Source organism: Panthera leo, chromosome A1 (assembly GCF_018350215.1).
Source record: "Panthera leo isolate Ple1 chromosome A1, P.leo_Ple1_pat1.1, whole genome shotgun sequence".
NCBI lineage: Eukaryota > Metazoa > Chordata > Mammalia > Carnivora > Felidae > Panthera > Panthera leo.
The window spans coordinates 61,460,995-61,483,392 of record NC_056679.1 but is presented as its reverse complement, the minus strand read 5'-3'; the positions used below and the strand labels follow the sequence as shown (position 1 = coordinate 61,483,392).

General features: G+C 34.8%; 1 non-coding gene across 1 annotated transcript; it reads left to right on the top strand.

Moving 5' to 3' along the window:
* Positions 1 to 3,189: 3,189 nt before the first annotated feature.
* Positions 3,190 to 3,295, top strand: LOC122202625. The gene has a single exon (XR_006194773.1). It is a non-coding gene; the product is annotated as a U6 spliceosomal RNA (small nuclear RNA).
* Positions 3,296 to 22,398: the final 19,103 nt, after the last annotated feature.

Here is a 22,398-nt window from a genome sequence, read left to right as displayed (position 1 = left end):
GACTGAAATCTGTGGGAAAAGATCTTGGTTACCTACTTAGAATGTAGTTTCCATCTTGTTGGTGGGAGTGGGGTGGGGGCATGGCTCAAATGCCATAGTCTCAGTTATATGAGATTAAGTAGATTTTCTTCAATATATGCTTCTTCATTTGTTGTATGCCCTTTGGCCAATTATCAGAGACTTTAAATGATTCCTTTGCCTATTTATTTATTTATGTATTTTTCCAATTTTCACCTGTTACAGTTATTTCACTAGGGCCAGGGTCCACAGAGCTCTCCTAAGGCATAATTCCAGAAGTGATCTATCCCAAAGATATTTTGAAAACATATTTTAAGTAAGCTTCAGAACTGAGGTAAAATAAAGGAGACAGGAGACATACTGTTGCCAGAGGAAAGAGCCTAAGAAAAGTTTCAAATGAGATTGAAAATACAGGACACATTTAAGGAATAACAAATTGTCCACCTTTGTAGAAATGTTAGAAATGTAGAAGAGTATTGAAAGAAGAGAAGGGGAAGACTGTTGGGATCACAGTTTCTGATGATGAATGTAGAAGGAGGTATATCTAATTTTGTAGACAATGTAGTGGGATCAATCACTTCAGTATAGTAGGTTAATATTTTTCTGGGCAAGATATTGATAGCTCCCTTAAAAAATAGAAGAATGGATAAGCACTTTATTATAATTAAATATTAAAATATATACACATATATATTAATATATGCTTCTGAATTCTATGAATACACAATTGCTACAAGAAATCACCTTCTTAAAATTAGGTTGAGAATTTCAGTGTTATTTAAACCTTGACAAGAAGAAGGTTATAAAATTAAATCTCAAAGACAGCTCATTTTCATGATGTGGATTACATTTACTAATGAACAATATTCTTTAAAATTGCTTTTTCTCATTCACAGGTCTCATTCAACACATGAGTGTAGTGCATGGTGGTGGAGTCACTGGAGAGAAGCACAACTCGGGGTACTCAATCTAGGAGTAGAAAAGCCCACTTCTTGGGATGCCTGGGTGGTTCAATCGGTGAAGCATCAGACTCCAAATTTCATTTTTTTAATATGAAATTTATTGTCAAACACCCAGTGCTCATCCCAACAGGTGCCCTCCTCAATACCTACCACCCACCCTCCCCTCCATCCCACCCCCCATCAACCCTCAGTTTATTCTCAGTTTTTTAAGAGTCTCTTATGGTTTGGCTCCCTCCCTTTCTAACTTTTTTTTCCCCCTTCCCCTCCTCCATGGTCTTCTGGTAAGTTTCTCAGGATCCACATAAGGGCGAAAACATATGGTATCTGTCTTTCTATGTATGACTTATTTCACTTACCATAACACTCTCCAGTTCCAACCATGTTGCTACAAAAGGCCATGTTTCATTCTTTCTCATTGCCAAGTAGTATTCCATTGTATATATAAACCACAACTTCTTTATCCATTTGTCAACTGATGGACATTTAGACTCTTTCCATAATTTGGCTATTGTTGAAAGTGCTTCTATAAACATTGGGGTACAAGTGCCCCTATGCATCAGTACTCCTATATCCCTTGGGTAAATTCCTAGCAGTGTTATTGCTGGGTCATAGAGTAGATCTATTTTTAATTTTTTGAGGAACCTCCACACTGTTTTCCAGAGCGGCCACACCAGTTTGCATTTCCACCAACAATGCAAGAGGGTTCCCGTTTCTCCACATTCTCTCCAGCATCTATAGTCTCCTGATTTGTTCATTTTAGCTTCTCCAACTAGCGTGAGGTGATATCTCAATGCGGTTTTGATTTGTATTTCCCTGATGAGGAGTGATGTTGAGCATGTTTTCATATGCCTGTTGGCCATCTGGATGTCTTCTTTAGAGAAGTGTCTCTTCATGTCTTCTGCACATTTCTTCACTTGATTATTTGTTTTTTGGGTGTGGAATTTGGTGAGTTCTTTATAGATTTTGAATTCAGACTCCTAATTTCAGATCAGGTCATGATCTCACGGTTTGTGAGATCAAGCCAAGTCCCGTGTTGGGCTCTGTGCTGATAGCATGGATACTGCTTGGGGTTCTCTCTCCCTCCCTCTTTCTCTGCTCCTCCCCTGCTTTGACACTATTTCCTTCACTCAAAATAAATAAATAAATAAGCAAACAAACATAAAAAAGAAAAGCCCACTTCTCCTTTTATCAATCTATTCAACTCAGTGTTTTCCATTCTCATTAGAGAAGCCTGTAATGAATAAAAATCCAAATAGGACTATAAGAGTGGACGTCTTCCCTATGCCATAGCCTCTGAGTCTGCGGTATTAAATGAGGAGCTTCAGAAGATACATGGCCAGTATTCAGAAAATAAAGGAATAAAACATTCTCATGAATGACTTTTTTCCAGAGAAAAAAATATTATTAACCATTGATATACCTAAATATATGCAACACACAGTTAAATTTTAACACTATGGTTGAGAGTGATGCACTTGTTCTCAGAAATAATTATTTAATATTTTCCCACCCTTTTGACATGACCTTCTTGTGTGAGTAGTGATGACATTTCCCCTGACAAAGATTTAATAACTTCATATGGGAACATAAGAAAAAAAGGACAAATAAAATGCCAGACTGTTTGCTGTGCTGTCACTGTTTTCTTTCCTTAATGTGGTTGCTGACAGCCAAAATTGAAAACAATCTGAGTTTCCTTGGCACCTCATGCTCACTAGATACTGCATGTCAGAGGCAGAGATCTTGTGACAGGTGAGGAGATCATGTCAAGGAAAATAGAAGCGTACAAAAAACATTGGAGGCCAAAACCACTTGTTCATTGCCAGGAAAACTGAGAAAACATGCCCAGGATTATTCCTTTCCCCTCCGAGATGCAACATGCTCTAAGAATCTCTCCAAACAGCTGCTACATCACGTAGGAGGAAAGAACTTTCAAAGCATGAGAGGATTTGTATTTCTAATATAAGGAAGTGCTGAGGAGTTACTTCAATGTAAATTGACTGCAAAAAAAAAAAAAAAAATAGCCATAGGGAGATCGTTGCAACAAGAGTGATTCTAGATATGTGTTAGCCAGAAGGACACCTTGATAGAACAAGAATGAATCTAGATGTATGAAGATGTGTGACTAGGTGTATGATCTTTCATTGTTGTTTACTTGGACTGCACATTATAATGCATAATTTAAATAATGCTTATTTAAAAACCAATTACAGTGCTCACTTTGGTAGCACATATACTAAAATTGGAATGATATACACAAGATTAGCAGGATCCCTTGTGAGGATGACACCCAAATTTGTGAAGCGTTCCATATTTTTAGAGCATAATGCTAAGCAGAGTTAGTCAGTCAGAGAAGGACAAATGCCATATGATTTCACTCAGATGTAGAATTTAGGAAGCACAACAAATGAGCAAAGGGCAGGGGCATGGGGAAAGAGAAAGAGACAGACAAACCAAGAAACAGACTTTTAACTATTGAGAACAAACCGATGACTACCAGAGGGGATGGGGGGAAGGGTGAAATAAGTGATGAGGATTAAAGAGCACACTTATCATGATGAGCTCTGAGTAATACATAGAATTGTTGAGTCACTGTATTGTATATCTGAAAATAATATAACACTGTATGTTAACTATACTGAAATTTGAATAAAAAGAAGGTTAGTGGGATCTGATTATTTGCCTGCAAACTGGGGAGATGGAAAGTCTCGGTAGGGACACAGGAAAACTTGTCCACTAACATATTTTGTGAGGCCTAGACTGATAGGAGGTCGATTCAGATATAAACATACCTTCAAACAAAGTGATAAAACGAAGATAGAAAAGGGCAGAATTTGAAGAATGTAACATAAGTTACAATGAAAAGAATTCCACCATGTGCCTGAATTTACTTAGGATAAAAGATGCAATTGTTTTGGGTTTGTTTGTTTGTTTGTTTGTATTTTGTGTTTTCGTTTTTTTCTTGGTTAGGGAAAATAAGAACTAACTTACTGGAGATCACTGACACCTGTGGAATTATAAATATTCTTCAATACCCAGATATGTTTATCTACATTGTCCACTGTATTTCTGCTGATTTATACCATGCATAATCTATAGTGACTATATATGTGCATCTATAATGTGCATAATCTATATGTACAGTATATGTATGCATCTATGCAAAATATATGCATGGGTAATTTTAAGTAAAGAGTTTTTTAAGTTTATTTATTTTGAGAGAGAGAGAGAGACAGAGAACACAATTGGGGAGGGGCAGAGAGAGGGAGAGAAAGAATCCCAGGCAGGTCCACACTGTCAGCACAGAGTCTGATGTGGTGCTTGAATTCACAAACCATGAGATCAAGACATGAGCCAAAGTCGGACACTTAACTTACTGAGCCACCCAGGTGTCCCTTAAGAAAATATATTTTTGTAGGGCTGTAAGAAATTTTATTTTTTTAATAGGACATAATCAAATAGGGTTTGAAGATCAAAGTTGCACAGATTATTTAGTAAATATATAAGGATAATAATACTTTTAAAATTTTTCGATAGCTACAAATGACTTCCAGTGTTCTTCACATGAAAATGGTAATTTGGAACATTATAGTTAAACAAACCTCCCCCGACTCTTTCCTGAAGCTCTGGAGATACAGTTCTTTCCTTGGTGTGTGGGAAGTTGCACAGTGTTGCCCAAATAAACTCTGGGAGACTTTCTTTTCAATTTAGTAATTTTATTTCTTGCATCCTGGAATTTTTGTCTTTATTTGGAAAAGAAAAGGCAATCCAACATATTTTTAACTGTATCTGTTATAATATAGCCACTTCTACTTTGTTTTAATTAATATTTTTATGATATGTCTTTTTTCATGTGTTTGCTTTCAAGCTGCCTATATCATTATCTTTGAAGTGAGTTTCTTGTAGATAGCATATGGTTGGGTTATGATTTCTAATCCCTTTTGTCAATTTCTGTCTTTTAATTGTTCTATGTAGACCTTCTGCATTTAATGATTTGTTAATGCTTTTGTCTGTCATTTTATTTTTCTATTTTCTGTTTGTTCATTTTACATATATATTTTTTTCTGTTTTTATTTCCCTGCCTTCTTTTAAGCTACCCATACATTTGGGGATTCCATTTTTACTTATCTATAGTGATTTTTGTGGCTGTTCTAGGTATTACATTATACACATAACTTATCTGTTGGTGTCATCATTTTAACAGTGTGAGTAAAGTATAGAAATATTATCTCACTTTGCATCCTTTTGCTCATCTTCCTATGTTTAGAATATAATTATTTTAATATTTCTTCTACATATATCAGAACTATATCACACAGCGTTACAATTTTACTTCAACATCCAACATAATTTAGAACCTCAACAAAAGAGAATTATATTGTATTTACCCATATTTTTGCTTACTATGTTCTTTTTTCAATTTTTACATTCCAATGTACCTTTTCTTTAAAAAAAAAAGATCATTTTATTTCTTTTTACAGAACTTCTTCCTTAGGTCATTCTTTCAGGATAGATAAACTGGTGACAAACCCTTCATCCATAGATATATTGATTTCCCCTTCATTTCTAGATTACATTTTTACTGAATATAAGATTCTGAGTGAATAGTACGTATTCTTCAGCTCTGAAAAAAAGTTTTTATCCTATTCTTCTTGACTTTCTTGATTTTTGATGAGAAATCTGCTGTCATTCAAAAATTTTTTTTTCTTGTAGGTAAGGTGTCATTTTTCTCTTTTTGCTTTCCAGATTACTTCCTGTTTGCCTTTAGATTTCAAGATTTGACTAAGATATGTTTTGATGTTTAGCTTTGTGAATCTGTAGGTTTTTAGCATTTCCAAATTGGAATACATGATTTCTTTGAGTACTTTTAAAATGTGTCCTGTTTCACCTTTTGTCCTGGGACTCCAATAACATGAATATTAGGTCTTTCATTCTATTCTCATAGGTTTCTAAGGCTTTATTCATTTATTTTCCTTCTTTTCTCACCCCATTGTTCATATTGGGTAAGTTCTCTTGGTTTATTTATTCATTCATCCAGTCTTTCTTCTGGTCCTTCCAATATCCTGTTTATTCCATTTATGAAGGTTTTAAAATTTTTATTATTAATATTATTTTGGTAATTGTATTTTTCAGTTGGAAATTTGTTGTTGGTACTTCTTTACACCCTACATTTCTTTTCTGATTTTTTTCTGATTTTTGCTTTTTCATGTGTGTGCACAATTCTCAATGAAGCATTTCACTATGACTGCTTTAATTCTAATATCTCTGTCATCTCAGGTTTTGCATCCATTCATTCTCGTTTTCACTTGGTTTGAGATCTCGGTATGACAAGTGGCATACAGAGGCACCTCATTATTGTCGAAGGGATGTAATAAGTCCAGGCTACTTTTGTGCTTTCCCATGACACTGTGAAAGAGTAGGGCCATTCATAGTCAGTGAAGATCATCATCCTGACTCCTTTTTTCTTTAAGTTTTTTTTTTTAATTTTTGTAATATTTCTCTATTTTTGCGAGAGAGAGAGAGAGAGACAGAGCATGAGTGGGAGAGGGTCAGAGAGAGGGAGACACAGAATCTGAAGCAGGCTTCAGGCTCTGAGTTGTCTGCACAGAGCCTGATGCAGGGCTTGACTCAAAAGCTGTGAGATCATGACCTGAACTGAAGTCGGACACTCAACCAACTGAGCCACTCAAGCGCCCCTTCTTTTTTTTTAAGTTTTTATTTAAATTCCAGTTAGTTAACATATAATGTAATAGTGGTTTCAGTAGTAGAATGTTCTGATTCATCACTTACATACAGCACCCAGTGCTCATCACAAGTGCCCTCCTTAGTAACCATCACCCACTTAGCTCATTCTCACACCAACCTCCCTCCATCAACTGTCATCTTTTTCTCTATAGTTAACAGTCTGTTTGATGGTTTACCTGTCTTTTTCCCCCATGTTCATCTCTTTTGTTTTTGGAATTCCACATATGAGTGAAATCATATGGTATTTGTCTTTCGCTGACTGACTGACTCCAAGTAGCATTATACTCTTGTTCCATCCACATCATTGCAAATGGCTGAGTCATATTCATGTCTATATATACATGTCTATATATACATACACATACCACTTCTTTATGAATTCATCGGTCTATGGACATTTGGGCTCTTTCCATAATTTGGCTATTGTTGATAATGCTGCCATAAACATTGGGGTGAAATTAACAACACAGGAAACAAGTGTTGGTGAGGATGCAGAAAAAGGGGAACCCCCTTACACTGTTGGTGGGAATGCAAACTGGTGCAGCCACTGTGGAAAACAGTATGGAGATTCCTCCAAAAGTTAAAAACAGAACTACCCTATGTTCCAGCAGTGCACTACTAGGTATTTACCCAAAGGATACAAAAATACTGATTCAAAGAGACACATGCACCCAACCGTCCTGACTCCTGCTGGGCCTTCTCGACACCAATATGACAGGAGTGTTGGAGTACCTTGTTACAGTTTCAGAAGAGGGGATTCTGAGGCTCCTCACTTGGCATTTTCTGTCATAGGTAGGAGTTGGACCATACATCTTTCTATGGCATTTGACTGGAAGAGAGCATGTCTTGCCTAAGTGTTTTCTGTCTTGTTAAGCTTCTTTTTCCCTGGTCCTTTGACTAGAGAGAGCCAGTTCTTGTTGAGGCTTTTTTTTTTCCATTTTCTTTCCTTTTTTTCTCTTTGTCTGCATCCATTGGTGTCGTTGGGTGGCTGACTCCTTCATATCCAAGCCTGAGATATATGAGGCAAAAAGAAAACAAGGAGTTCACCACTGTGTTATACTTTGGGTCTAAGCTTCCTGGTGACTTCCTTCCATCTTATAAAGTTGTCTTTTATTTCTTTTTTTATATATACAATTTCCAGGGGTTGTAGTTGTATTTAGCAAACATACTAAGGAATAGCTTGTCTACTCTACTTTTGTGGAGGCAAAATTCTCTGAGTTAGGTGGTGGACACAACATTCAGGACATCACATTCTGTGTTAAAGCATTTGGTTTTTATTATGAGTGAAATTAGACATATCCAGAAATATTCCCATGACATAATATTGAGTAATGTGGTATATGGTGGAACCACTTACTGAAATGAACTTGAAGGAACATTAAGTATGTAGGAGAATCAAGTGTTTATTATTGGATATGTATTATATACCTATGATTCCCTTATAGGTCTGATGTTCAGAGAGAAGTTTATCTGGATTTAAAATATTTCGTTATGTCAGCATATGGGCTCCACTGAAAACATGGGAAAGGAAAATTTAAAACATGAAAAATACATTAGAGGCAGATCGTCGAGATAGGAAAACAGTGGGCCCAGAAAATTGCCTTGGCAAAAGTCAAAATCGAGACAATAGGCAGTATGGGGAGAACCAATCAAAGACACAAATTAAAATCAATGAAATTGTGGATGGGGAGTGGACATTGTCGAAGTCTAGAAGTCAAAAGAAGAGAGTGAGTTCTGTTACAATGAATGACAAATAGAGGTTAATGATATGAATATTGAAAATATGGTCACTGGATTTGGCAGCATATAAATCACTATTTATTTTGGAAAGAAATTATTCTGTTTGATTATCTTGAGTGGATGCAATGAGGGGTTACTCAGAGAGTGAAAGACAAATGATGAAGTGCGTGCATCCTATGGAGACAACTCTCCAACTTATCATGTGAGAAGGGGAGTACACAATGAGATAATAGCTAGAATGAGGACAGGTGGGTTTTTAAGGCATTCTGGTTTGTTTTAAAAATAGTTGAATGTGTGCTTGTTAATGAAAATGATACAGCATAAAAGGAGAGGCTAAAATGCACAAGAGAATGTATTAATTGGAGGTGCTAAATACGTGACAAAGTAGAAGTCAATCTTGTACTTATAGCTTTTTGTATATTTTAAGCTTATAATATATATCTTGGCTCTTTCTTGCTTAAGGAATTCTATGTAAAAAGAGATCAAAAATATTAGGTAGTTTCCTTATTTAAATGTTCAAACATAGTTACATTTTTATATGTTTGGAACAAATACAAGTAAGTAGCAAAATATCTAAATGCAGATTTTTAAAAAAATTGTTACTTGTTGAAGATTATTGCAGCATCCGATTGATGGTTCATAAAGAGTATCAATAGAAAAATATATACAACATGGTACTTTGAACTATAAATCATATTTAATGGTTCCCCAATATTAGTTTATAAGTCTTTGTGTGCATAAAACAATTTCTTCTTACTTGGAGAAGTGGTGATATGTACTCAGATTAAAAAAAAAATTCTGGCTTCAATTTAGAAAGTTTGTTGTTTTAAGATCTTGCTTGACCACCTACAACATGTGTTTGTAAATCCCTGTTTGCAGCTTTGTGTTTTTCATGAGACTTTCTATTCCAGTAAGAACAGCTGGTGAAATTAAGGTTACTGTCCTAAATTTCATTTAGAAGCCATTGGTGTAAAGCTATTTTCAGGATCATTTACTTGGCTCTCAAATACACTCCTTTTAGTTGTTAGAAATGTAATCTCACGTTGCTAATGTTCAAATCACGGATAGATACTACCATGTTCTGAAAATGAGTTTATATCAGATGGGTTAAATGCATATAGCACATTTAAAAAAAATCATTTGGACATCATTTAAAAAATTATCATTTTAAAAGTATAATTTTGGACTTCAAGAACTTTGGTGGTATTATCTGTTAAACTATAGGTCTTTTAAAATTTGAAATAATTATTTGTTGATTTATTCACTTTTGTTTGCAGTGTGTGTGGGGGAGGGTGTTATTTCATTTTTGTTTCAAGAAAGAACTTTATTGAGATTTATAAAAGACTTCAGACTTCAAAAAACACTAGGGTCATCAGGACTAACCCATCAGCTTACAAATAAACTCATCAGAGTTACAATAATCAGAGAACATAAATAATATGTGTCAAGCAGTATTACTACAGTGACCCATGATTTAAATCCTTGATATTTCCCTTTTTCAGTGGAGTGCTACTCCTTTTACTGTTTTCTAATATGACTATACTGAACAGTTGTATATTTTTATAGTAGAAGGGACTACAAGAAAAAAAGAACAGTTTTCCGGTTCTAAAATTAAATGCCACGTGCTGGTGTTTTAAGGGTTTAATAGCTAATACTTCCCTCCTTTTTTCTCCTTACCCAGTTTGAAATCAAATGGCAAATAGGAAGAACAGTTGGAAATGAAAATAACACTTTATGATAATAAAATATTTGGAAAATGTGGCTTAGGTCTATGGATAAATTCACGTTAAAATTATGTGTCTAGGCATTGACTAACCCACATTGGAATTGCAACGTCAGCTTGGGATTGCAGAATTGTTTGCAAAGCAAAGATCCCAAAGAGAATCAGAAGGGTCTGAACATTAATTCTCTGTCTACCTTACCAAATTCATGCACTAGATAATTTATCTCTTCCCCACTGGAAGTGAGTGAAGACACATGACAATGTCCAGGATAATACTGCAGTGGAAGCTCCTCTCCATGCAAAAGTGAGGAGCAGAGAAGAAATGTCCCAGACAAACATACCGGAGAGTGTGAAAAAGATCGTGTTTTTAACTGAGCTTTCTTAAATCCCAACAATACTGAATCAGCCATGACTGTAACTATGATATGAACATATTGGAAATACAACTTCTCTACCTCTATATTCTGAAAAACTGTTACGCTAGAAAATTGAAAGTAAAGAAAAATAACCATATCACACACACAACACACATACACACACACACACACACACACACACACACACAAATCGCATCTCCCATCACCAAACATGGGATTTATTTCAGACATGATGGTATTAGGCATAGATAAAAATTTCACAATATCAACGAAGAATTCGTTAAGTAATAGCAATTAAGAACTTTTCAAAAGAAAAATTATCGCTAAATAACTAATATTGTTATTTTAAGTTGAAAAACATTCCAAAAAAATATATCATGGACTGATTCTAAAATACATTACAAAATAAAGTTTGAAATAAAATACTTTATTATCTAAATAATATAAAGCCCCAAATTTCTTTTAATCACTGACCAGTTCATTAGTCAATGATTAATTATCAAACTTTCAAAATAACCTGTAGCTTTATAAGAATAATTGAAGAATCTGTTACCAAAATTCAGTGTGTTTTCTGGCTTCTAGATCTTTTAGTTTATATAGCCATTACCAAGGGGAACCATGACTCAACTCAGGCATTTTATATGTCCACAGACTGTTCTTTCTCTTGATATAATTTCATAGCTCTCCAAAGATGTTTTTGGAATTATACTCTTGAATACTTATTCTTGTAAAAGTAATATATTATGGACTAAATGTTTGTGTCCCCTGCCACATTCATATGTTAAAACCCCATCTTCCAATGCAATGGTATTAGTAGGTGGGGCCTTCAGATGTAATCAAGATAGATAAGGTCTTGAGAAAAGAACCATCATGAGTGGGATCAGCGCCTTTATAAGAGATCTTGCCTCCATCACGTGATGACACAGCAAGAAGTCTGTAGTCTGCAACTATGAAGAGGGCTCTCCCTGGAACCTGACCATGCTGACACTGTAATTTGGACCTCCAGCCTCTAGAACTGTAAGAAATAGATTTCTGCTGTTGATAAGCTGCCTTTTGTACTTTGTTATAACAGCTCATACTGAGACATAATGACAAAAGTTTCAATAATAAAATACTGAATTATATGGGCTTCTGTTATATAATCCTACAAATCATTTGAATTCTATTTTTAAAAATTATGTTATTATCAACTTATCTTCCACTTTCTGCATTCAATGAATCACAAAATCTACTAATATTTAACATATTTTCTCCTTCTATTACTCACAGCCAAGCTCTTGGTCCAGGCCCTTATCATCTGGGTTCATCCAATATGGCCTAACAGAACTTCCCACCTGTGTTGTTTCTACTCCTCTATCTATAGACTTTTGCCACTATAATATTTCTAAAAGTTTACTGTGATTAAGTCATGTTCATACTTGAAAGTCTCCAAAGATTTTAATTTGAACAGTAGCCACTAGCAACAATCAAATTGATTCAAATGATTCACAACGGCTAATGCATATACTCTTCTGGGGAATGTAATGTTAGAAACTACCCTTACATGTTCATTCAAGTGAACGCCACCTGCATTAAAATTGTTTGGATTATAAACTGGAGACAACAGCCAGTCATAATGAAGTTGATATAGGAACTTTAAGCAAATCCCACTATCTCCTAAAAATGCCAAGATGACAGAAAACACACACACACACACACACACACACACACACACTAAATTAGATCATAAACTAAGATAAGAAAATGAGAGAAAACTTTAGTATCTTTTGCATATATTAAACAGAAATAATAGAGATCAAAGCAATACAAAATAAAGAAAGTAAAATTTATTTGCTCTAGTGCTATAATAAAATTACAACTCAAAAAGCACACAGCAGGATAAACTGAGAAAGACTTGTCATAGCTTCTCTACTCAATCTCTCAGAGACTGAGTCCAAATCAGAAAATTAGACCCCAGTCCCTCCCAAAACATTCCAAGAAAACAGTAAAGGAAATATCAAGCCAGTTATGTTACTTGTGCTTTCTACCTTGGAAGATGGAGTCTCCATTAAAAAAAATAGAAGTACTAATGAGGAAAAAAAAAGAGGCACAAACTTTTCAGCAGAGCATACTGTAGACTTTTGTTCATGATCTCCATCAGTTCAAATCGTTTGATAACAATCTAGCGAGAGTCTGAGAAGCCATTATCTTTTTATGTGAGGAAGTACACTGGGTAAATGAGTCTGTAAAGTAAGAGTGTGAATGGAAGTTTTAGACATCAATCCTCTGTCTGGTTCAATAGAGATAGTTAAATACAAAACCATACACAGTGTCAGGGCAGGGCAATCCATTCAGACAAATCATTAGACAACTTTAAAATTGGACTAATATTGAATATTCAAAGATGTTAGTTAAGGAGACAAATCAAACATGAGACATAGGCTTGTTGAATCCAACTCAATTCAAACAAAATAAAGGCAAATAAAGAAAGACAGTCACACGAAGGCAAACAAAAAATAACATACATCTAAAAAGATTTATTGACCAGTGTGTAAGAAAATTCCACAGATCTTTAGCTTCAACCATAGAATGAGAGAACAATTGGTCCCCATGAAACAAGAATATATAGCCCTAACAACAATCTTCAGGTAACAAAATCGGATAATAGAAACAGAGAACAAAGTTTAAAATAAAAAATAAAGGAAATGGATAAGATGTGGCACGTTTGCAAGAGAACTAAATTTATGCTCTGTAACATGGATGCTGCAAAAGAGACAGCAGATTTGATTAATCTTTGGAAAAGGCAAAAGAATAAAAAATATTAGATGTGAGATATTAATACAGATGGCAGATAATAAAGAACCAATAAATCCAAAACTAGTTTTCTTGAAAAAGAGTAGAACACGTAGAACAAAAGCAATAATCACATAAGGGGGAAAACTTCTGAGAGGGAGAACATTTCTGAGAGGAGAGAAGACCAATGTATTCATAGGTGGGAAGCCACTGTCATATTCACAGCAAAATATAATTTTTTTCTAAATTGGGCTTGTGGTGTTTCAAGAAAAGGTATTAGGAACTAAGAATACTATATATACTTGGTAATCAAAGTTTTCCTGAGAGATTTACCTGTTTCCTTTATTGGTATCTGCATGCTTTCCACAGTCAAAAACTCCAACAGAGAATGTTCAAAAGTGAATTATACTATGTGTAGGATTCATGGAAGACTTGTAAATTACTGAGGCATACGGCAATAAAAGAAAAAATTGTTAATTTCAGATTTGTTCATTATATTGCAATCATTGTATTAGGATATATATTAAAATCACTCAAATTAAATTAAAATCAGAATATATTTTGTAGTTAAAGTAAGTATATATATTATTTTCCTCTCTGATTTTTGGATACATTAAGATAATTTATTTTTTTCTATTATTCCAGGTAAAACTATATGTGACTTACTGAGTCACATAGAATTCAAATCTCTGTTATTGCCATCTTTCAGTTCTTAATTTTGAACAAGGACTTATATATGCATTGTGCACCGTGCCTTGTAAATTGTGTGGTCAGTGCTGGTGCCATAGTTAGGTCTTATCTAATTATGTTTATTTTACTTCCCTTTCTTCTTCCCTCTCTCTATACTTTCTTCCCTTCCTTTCTTTAATATGATTATCATAGTCACTCGGGGTAGAGAATATTTCAAACTGGAAAACCGTAGCAAAAAATAAAATAAACACCCCTGTAATTCCAACTCTGGAAGTGTTAACTGACCATGTACTCTAATGAAAGGAAGCACACAGAACTTGCCCAAGTAAGTACAAGGGTATTAAAGTGGATTTAATAAGAGATTCTAGTATAAGAATTTCTCCAAAAACTGTTGTCAAAATGTTGGGTAAATCTCTCACCTTCACTATAATGCACAGAAGCTCTCTCACCTCAAACCCAGGGATGGTGTTAAGAGATAAGTGGTTAGTTTGACTGTGCCACTTAGAAGACACAGATGTGGGTGTCTGAGCCTTATCTGAATGACAAAAGGTGAGAGACTGGATTGAGCAGCCTTGGAGCCACAAGCAGAGGGAGCTGCAGAGAAGAACATGCACTGTGGCTAAGATTATGGGTTTTTCTGGGTCCTTCGTGATTCTGTAAAAGAATCCTGTCCCCTGATAGTTTTCTTAGCAGCGGTATCGAACAAGGCACATCAGCCTGGAAAGGAATCAGAAGATACCAGAGGAAGGATTGGGTGGCTTGGAGGGAAAAGACCACCTCACCAAGGCCGGGGAGCTCAGGGGAGAGAGGTCTGTGAGGAATCCACAGATTTGTTCAGCTCTTTAGCAGATACAGTAAAACGATGGATTGTGGAGTAGCTTGTTCTGGGAGTGTTCTGCAAGACCAGGAAACATTTCTAATACATTTTAACTTGATAAAGGAGTGATGTCTTGCAACATGAGTAGTACGTGATGCCAAACGTAACATGATCACAAGTGAGCCAAGGGTTCTTCTATCTCTCTCTTTCTGTCTCTCTCCCTTGTTGCAGGAAAGTGGGTGATTGTTTCCCATGCTCAGATGCTTGGTTTCAGGCTGCAGTGTTTGGCGGAAATCAGTGATTTTTTAGAATGTTGGAAGATGCCCACCACTGGCACTAGTTTTTGTTTTTGTTTTTGTTTTTGTTTTTGTTTTTGTTTTTGTTTTTGTTACTTCAAAGCACCTATGGACAGTTCTTTGCTTTTCCATACAAGAGTAAGCTTAGGAAGTCTTTGCTTCATTCTAGGTAAGGCTGCTTGCGGATATAGACCCTTTTCTCTCTGCCTTATTGTCGGTTCCATTCAATACAGTATATGACACGAGTTTATTAATAATGTACTGTAATTAACAGTGGTGTGAGTGTATACAATGGCCCCCATGCAGAAAAAGGTTGAAAAGAAAGGCAGTAAGAAGAAGGAGATATTACAGTGGAAGTTAAGAATGAAATAATTGAAAAGTATGAGCGAGGTATGTGAGTGGCCGAAACTGCAAGACTTTATAAGAAGTCTGCTTCTACATTTTGTCTGCAGAGGAGGAGGAGAAAAGGCAGAATTCCTCACTTCAAATGAGATTAGGGACATGTGCAAAATATGGGAAACAGTACAAAATTTTGTAGAAAACCACCACCAGAATAAAGCTGCAGCAGTGTGCACAATGAATCTGTTTAAAGATGATGCAAGGCCACATTTCTATGAAATCCTCAAAAGGAGGTGTCATTGGATAGGTTCTTTGTTAAGGTTGCATGAAAAGAAAAAGATTCCCTTGAGCCAATAGTAGTGATTTTGTGATAGTGAAAATCATCCTACACCATAACCTTCCTCTCTCTCTTATCTTCCTTACACCAGCCATGAAGGTTTTCAAAGGTAAGTGCAGGTTACTTTGTTCATTTTCCTTTATATTTTCTTTATTATTTTGTGTTCAATTAGAGTATTGAAATCATTTTATATGACTATTTTTGGGTGGCGGAACGAATCATCTGAGTTTCCATTATTTCTTATGGGGAAATTTGCTTTGATATACAAGTGCTTTGGATTATAAGCATGTTTCTGGAACAAATTATGCTCACAAACCTAGGTTTTACTGGATTTGAATATCTCTCCCAATGTCTCTCTGTTCTTCAAACTTTTGGTAAGCCTATAGTGCTCAGCCATACTATGTTTTCTTACTTATGTTTTTCTGCAATCCTGCTTTTTTCATATTTTTTTGCTTTTTTTTTTCTCATGAGTTTAAGAGAGAAGGAACCCTTTGATCTCCTAGTCTCTGGCTTCAACCTCTTATTCTTGTCTCAGGTGAAATAGTCCAGGACCCAGGACGATCCTATTTGGTGCATATGTAGAATGGGGAATGATTTAATATTTGAATTTCTGGTACAAGAGGGGGAAAGAGGAAACAAAAAGACCAGGCATAAACGGGCTTTAAGTGTATTGTTTTGATTGTACTAAAGCCATACTATTTTTAAAAAGTCTCCTGAGGCATACAATTTAAGGACAAGGCCATGCATTCTAGACCACATGCATGGTTATGTTTTCGAGACAGCAGAGTCATTGCTCATCTCTCCACCAAACTACTCTGGTGATGGTGACTATCATGATACATGTAAATTCAGTGGTTCCATGCTGACTTACCCCCACACCCCAGAAATATCCTACTTTATATCTTGCAGTCTATTTCTCAAAATTTCTGTTCTCATCATTCTCTTCATCACCATATCCTCTCTATTGGCTTCACTCTTCTGATGCTGATGTCTGACTTCTGACCTCTCTTCTGGTACTCGAAGGTTCTACATTTTTTTTTTTTTAATTTTTATGTTTATTTATATTTGAGAGAGAGAGAGAGAGAGAGAGAGAGAGAGAGAGGCAGAGAGAGAGGGAGGCACAGAATCTGAAGCTGGCTCCAGGCTCTGAGCTGTCAGCACAGAGCCCGACGCGGGGCTCGAACCCCCAAACTGGGGAATCACGACCTGAGCCAAAGTTGGACACTTACCCGACTGAGCCACACAGGCTCCCCGAGCATTCTAAATTTTTAAAGGAAGGTGTGCATGTAATAGTGATTACTGTTGAGCCAGTTTACTAAATCCAAAGAATCGAAGTACAATGCAAAGTTACTAAGTCCAATAAATTAGCATCTAAGGGAGCTGAGTATACATGCAAAGGGTTGAAGTAAGGCTTTCTGGACTGAGCATTCTAGGTCAAGGTTTTGACATGAAGCAAAAAAATCCTATCAAATCGCTGCTTCTCACCCTTAATTATAATGCACGCTGCTATTCTTCAAATCACAGAAACATGTTAGATATTTTCATCTTCCAGATATATTTCCATTTTTTGTGTTCAAAAGAACTGGCTTTGCTAAGCTGACGTGTGCGTGTCTGAAAAGTGGTTTATTGAAAACAGATAATGTGTTGCAAAAGGAAATATGTTACTACAAATACCTGGTTAAAAAACTTTCTTAAACTCTGTGATTCTCATTTATTGTTGGCTTTCTGACTGACAACGCTGTTATAGGGACACATTAGAGGAGACTTCTCAAATCACTATGTAAATGCTGGCTCTGTCATTACATAACAGCACACAATCCAGAAGACTTTCAGACCTTAATTAAAAAAAAATCCATGCAATTTAAAGTAGTATAATATAGGGTTCTTTAATTCTACAAGAATGGTTCTCTGTTCTTCTTTTCAAGCAAGAGATATTCTAGAATGGATGCTGACCTGAGCATCAAAATTAATCATAATACTGACATTTTATTGCTCCTTCTTCCCATATCCGGTAGTTCTTAAGTTATTATCATGAGGATAAACTTTATTGTCTTTGTTTCAACAGATAGTATTTTCTTATGTTACATTTATTACTAATAATATTTGCTAATAATGCCTTGTGATTACTACTACTACTAATTTACTAATTAATACTAATGATATATATATATATATATATATATGTATATATATATATATATATATATGCTAGAACTATTCTAACTCCTTTTTAGGAGTCATCTTCTTTAATTCTTAGTCATATATCAGTGAAATTATCATTATTACCAATTCTAGGTAAGGAAATGGGTTGGTTGGAGAGACTAAGTAATACAGTTGACCTCTGAACAATGCAGGGGTTAAGGGTGCTGACTTCCAACACAGCCAAAATTCCACATATGACTTTTGACCCCACAAGAATTTAACTACTAATAGCCTCCTGTTGACTAAAAGCCTTAACAATAACATAAACAGTTGATCAACACATATTTTGTAAGTTGTATGCATTATATATTATTATTTTAATAACATAAGGTAACAAGAAGAACATGTTTTTAAGAAAATCATGAAGAAGAGAAAATACATTGACAATAGTCCATTGTATTTATCAAAAAAAAAATCTGCATATAAGTGGACCCACAGAGTTCAAACCCCTGTGATTCGAGGGTCAACTGTATTTTTTAAACATCAAAATGTTAGCCTGCGGCACCTGAGTGGCTCTGTCAGTTAAGTGTCCGACTCATTTTCGGCTCAGGTCATGATCTCACGGTTTTGTGAGTTCAAGACCCGCATCCGGCTCTGTGCTGACAGTGTGGAGTCTGCTGGGGATTCTCTCTCTTCTCCCTTTCTCTCTCTGCCCCTTTCCAGCTTGCTATAAATAAATAAGTAAATAAATAAATAAATAACAAATAAATAATATACTTAAAAAAAATGCTAGCCTATGATCAAGCCCAGACTTGGACTTCTTGTCTGAATTTAGAGCTTTTGTTATTTATCAGTATATTCTATTGTTTCCTACACATAAAATTCAAACCTTAGAGTTCAAAAAGTTGATATTAGTATCAAGTGTAAGGCACCTTATCTGGACACCTTATCCTTAGGTAAATTTAAACCATATATATTTTTATATCAAGGGAAGAACAGGGACTCTAATAGTAACTGAGTCCCTACTGTAAGCACATTCTAGTTATTTTAGTAAACACCCTATCGGTCATTGGCAGTCACAACAAATTCTGGAGCTATGTATCATTATCTATTTTTCCATATAGGGAAACCAAGGCGCCTGGAGGTTAATTGGCAATTCTGTTTTGAAAAGCCTGTGATGCTCATCTGAAAAAGATAGCAGCTAACCTTTTACTTCGCGGAAAGACACAAAAAATGGATGAAAAGACAGAAGGAATTTAGTTGGAAAAACGGTTGAAAATTTTATCAAAAGTTTTCTTCTATTAGAGAATTTTATGATTAGAAACCCTGACTCTTCTTCTGCTCTGTAATGGATGATTGCAATTCATTCTGGGTTTTTGATATTTCCTGCTTGCCCTTTTGTGCTACTTTTTAATGCATTCCATAAATGCATAAATATTATTTAATATTGGTATTTTCCTTGTATCTATACCATCTCCATCAAGTAGTTTTTCAGACTCTTAGATTTTATGACACCATCTAGTATGTGTCAGATGAAAGCAGGTTCCACAAATCTGCCCATGGTTGGAAAGTGAGGCAGAAGATTTTATATTATTATAGTCAAAATATTAATATATCAATATTTTATCAATTAACACTATAAATTGTATTTATATATCAAATTTTTGATACATACTTATTTATCAAAAAGAAGTAGAGATAGAGTATATATTTTTCAAACCCTTACTTGCTTTCTTACAATAATCACCATCTTCCCAGGTCTTGTGCCATGATTCTTACACATATTTTGACAATAATTGGTCTCACACATTCTTGTTGTAAGGTGGTCCAAAACTTTCTGATACTAGGGACGCACACATATTTGTACATGTGCAATATATATATATATATATATATATATATATATATATATATATATGACTTTGCCTTTCTAGACCTGCTAAATTATTGCTGGACCATAATGAATGATAATGCTTATAATTAGAAAACTTAAATGCATCATAATCAATAATTTCCTCTCCTTTGGCATTCTACAGCAATTCTTCTAGAGTCTTCTTCAGGTTTTAAATTTATGAGTAGAGCCTTTTCTTTCAATACTTTCTTAATCACTTGTTTCATCAGAAAGTATTATTTTGATAGTTAAGTATTGAAAATATGCACATTTACAAATCACTGTGAGCCAGTGATTACCGTATTGGATTTCAAAACTTATAAGGCATGGTACTATATGTCAAAAAAAAATGATGGGACAAGCCTGAATCTTTATTTTTATTTCTTAACTTGAAGTTTTATAAAATTTACCTTCCTGTGCATATACTGTGACTCCAAAATATGTTTAGTAAATACCAATGTCCAAGTAGCCTAGAGTCGAGAATTAAAAAAAAAAACAACAAAAAAACACACTATTATTTTACTCCTCAAGGAATAAGGAAAGGGTATAGTGTTTGGCAATATTACTTAATAGGTTTAGACTCATGGCAGCGGAAGTAAACCAATGTATTTTGTTGAGACTAGGACAGAATCAACACTTTCCTTTTAACTTATATATTCCTATCTGTTTGAGTCCTGGTGTGTAGTTAATTAACTAATAAAAATATTTAGCTTAACTATTCAGAAATTTTTCAATTTATTCAAAGGTCATTAGTGGTGAAAGAAAAATCATTGATTTATGTATGTTTTTCTTTCCCCCATCTTCTTCCTCCTATTTCAATAATTGTTCAAGACATTTTTCACATGCTGTGTTAATGACCGAGTCATATGTAATTAAACAAATAATTGGTACAACTTTCCTGATGGCTCTAAAAGCTCTGCCTTATCCAGGTGTGCTACGCTCTGTGATTAGGACTTAACTTCAATTGTTAATGAGAAATGTAAGTGACTTAAATAAAATGTCTTTTCCATACAGAGTGGAAGAGGTAGGTTTCTCCACCATCCTTAAGCTCTGTTCCCAGAATCCCTCAGGGTCCAAGAGGACTGCTCCAACTCCAGATTCCCTTATCTGCTTTCCAACCAGCAAGAAGAAGTAGGAGAAAGTGTCCCTTTCCTTTCAAGGGCAACTCTTAGAAGTTGCGCTTACCACTTCTGTTAATATCCCATTGGCCACTGTCACACTAAGCTTCAATAGTGTCTGCAGAATGAGGTAATCATTGTGTATTACTGAGCTCCCAAGTAAACACTGGCTCTTCTAATCCTGTAGAACAAATGCTGGAGGGAATTTAATTGACTTATCCTATCTCTACCACAAAACTTAACTGGTCAATGAATACTAGCAAATAAAATCGATGCTAGAGCTGTAGTTAATGCTGATGTATAGATTACATTGTTCTAATCCTAAAGCTATAACAGTCAGCCATTTGTTTTATACTACTAGCTACAAGATATTTTCTAGATGTGTGATTGATTGTGCCACAAGGCAAAGAAGCCTCACTTAAAAACTATCAGTTATGTCAATAAACTAATGTATTATATTTAGCAATCTTGACACTTTTGTTTAGAATTTTATGTCAATAATGAATCTTTTTAAGGCCACGGATGTTATTAGATTTCACATTTTGGAAATGTGTAAATCATTTTGGAATCGTGTAAATATTTATTTTTTTAAAGCAACGTGTCACCAATAACTTAATCTCATGAGAAGATTATTGTACTGTGATTTTAACACCTTAAAAAGAATACACAAATCAGTACAATTACCTTCCAGATGGACCAATAAAAAATAATGTAATGATTCATCACACTTTACCACCACATTCTCCGGCTTATCTGTAGTTATTCTTTATTTTACCATGCATTATGAGTCAAAATGACTAATGCAAGCAGATGTAACAAACGGCAGCTTAATGCACAAACATGGGAAATTAGAGATGCAGAGCCTGGTCTAATCATTTAGTATGAGGATTAACCTCCAAATAAAAATGGGCTTGTTACTATGTGGTAATGGATTTTAAAAGTATATTGTTTTTCTCGTTTGTGTAAATTTTCTCTAATTCATTAGAACAGTAATTTATTTTTATCACATCATGTTCCAATATAAATAAAACATGAGAAAAATAACGGAAAATAGAGAAAAACTTAGCACCTTAGTTTTTCCAAATGTATTAACTATACATGAGACTAATCTCTTCATAATATTATATAAACTATATGTAAATATTAATAAAATATAATTAATTTCAATCTCTATATGCTAATTTCTAAAGTGAGACACTTTCTTTCTGGTCCCATCTGGTATAATTTCTGGGACAATCCTGCCCTCAGAGATATTTTTACATTTCAGACATCATTACAAATTAAGTTTGTAATTTAGTACAAACTGCAACTTAGTACTGCTGCTGATCTGGACTTCACTTTGAGGGTAAGAATTAGGTCCCACATACCTAACAATGGGGAGCCTGTAGTGGATAGTGACATTTACTCAACATAATCTCTCTGCTCCTCTTTTTT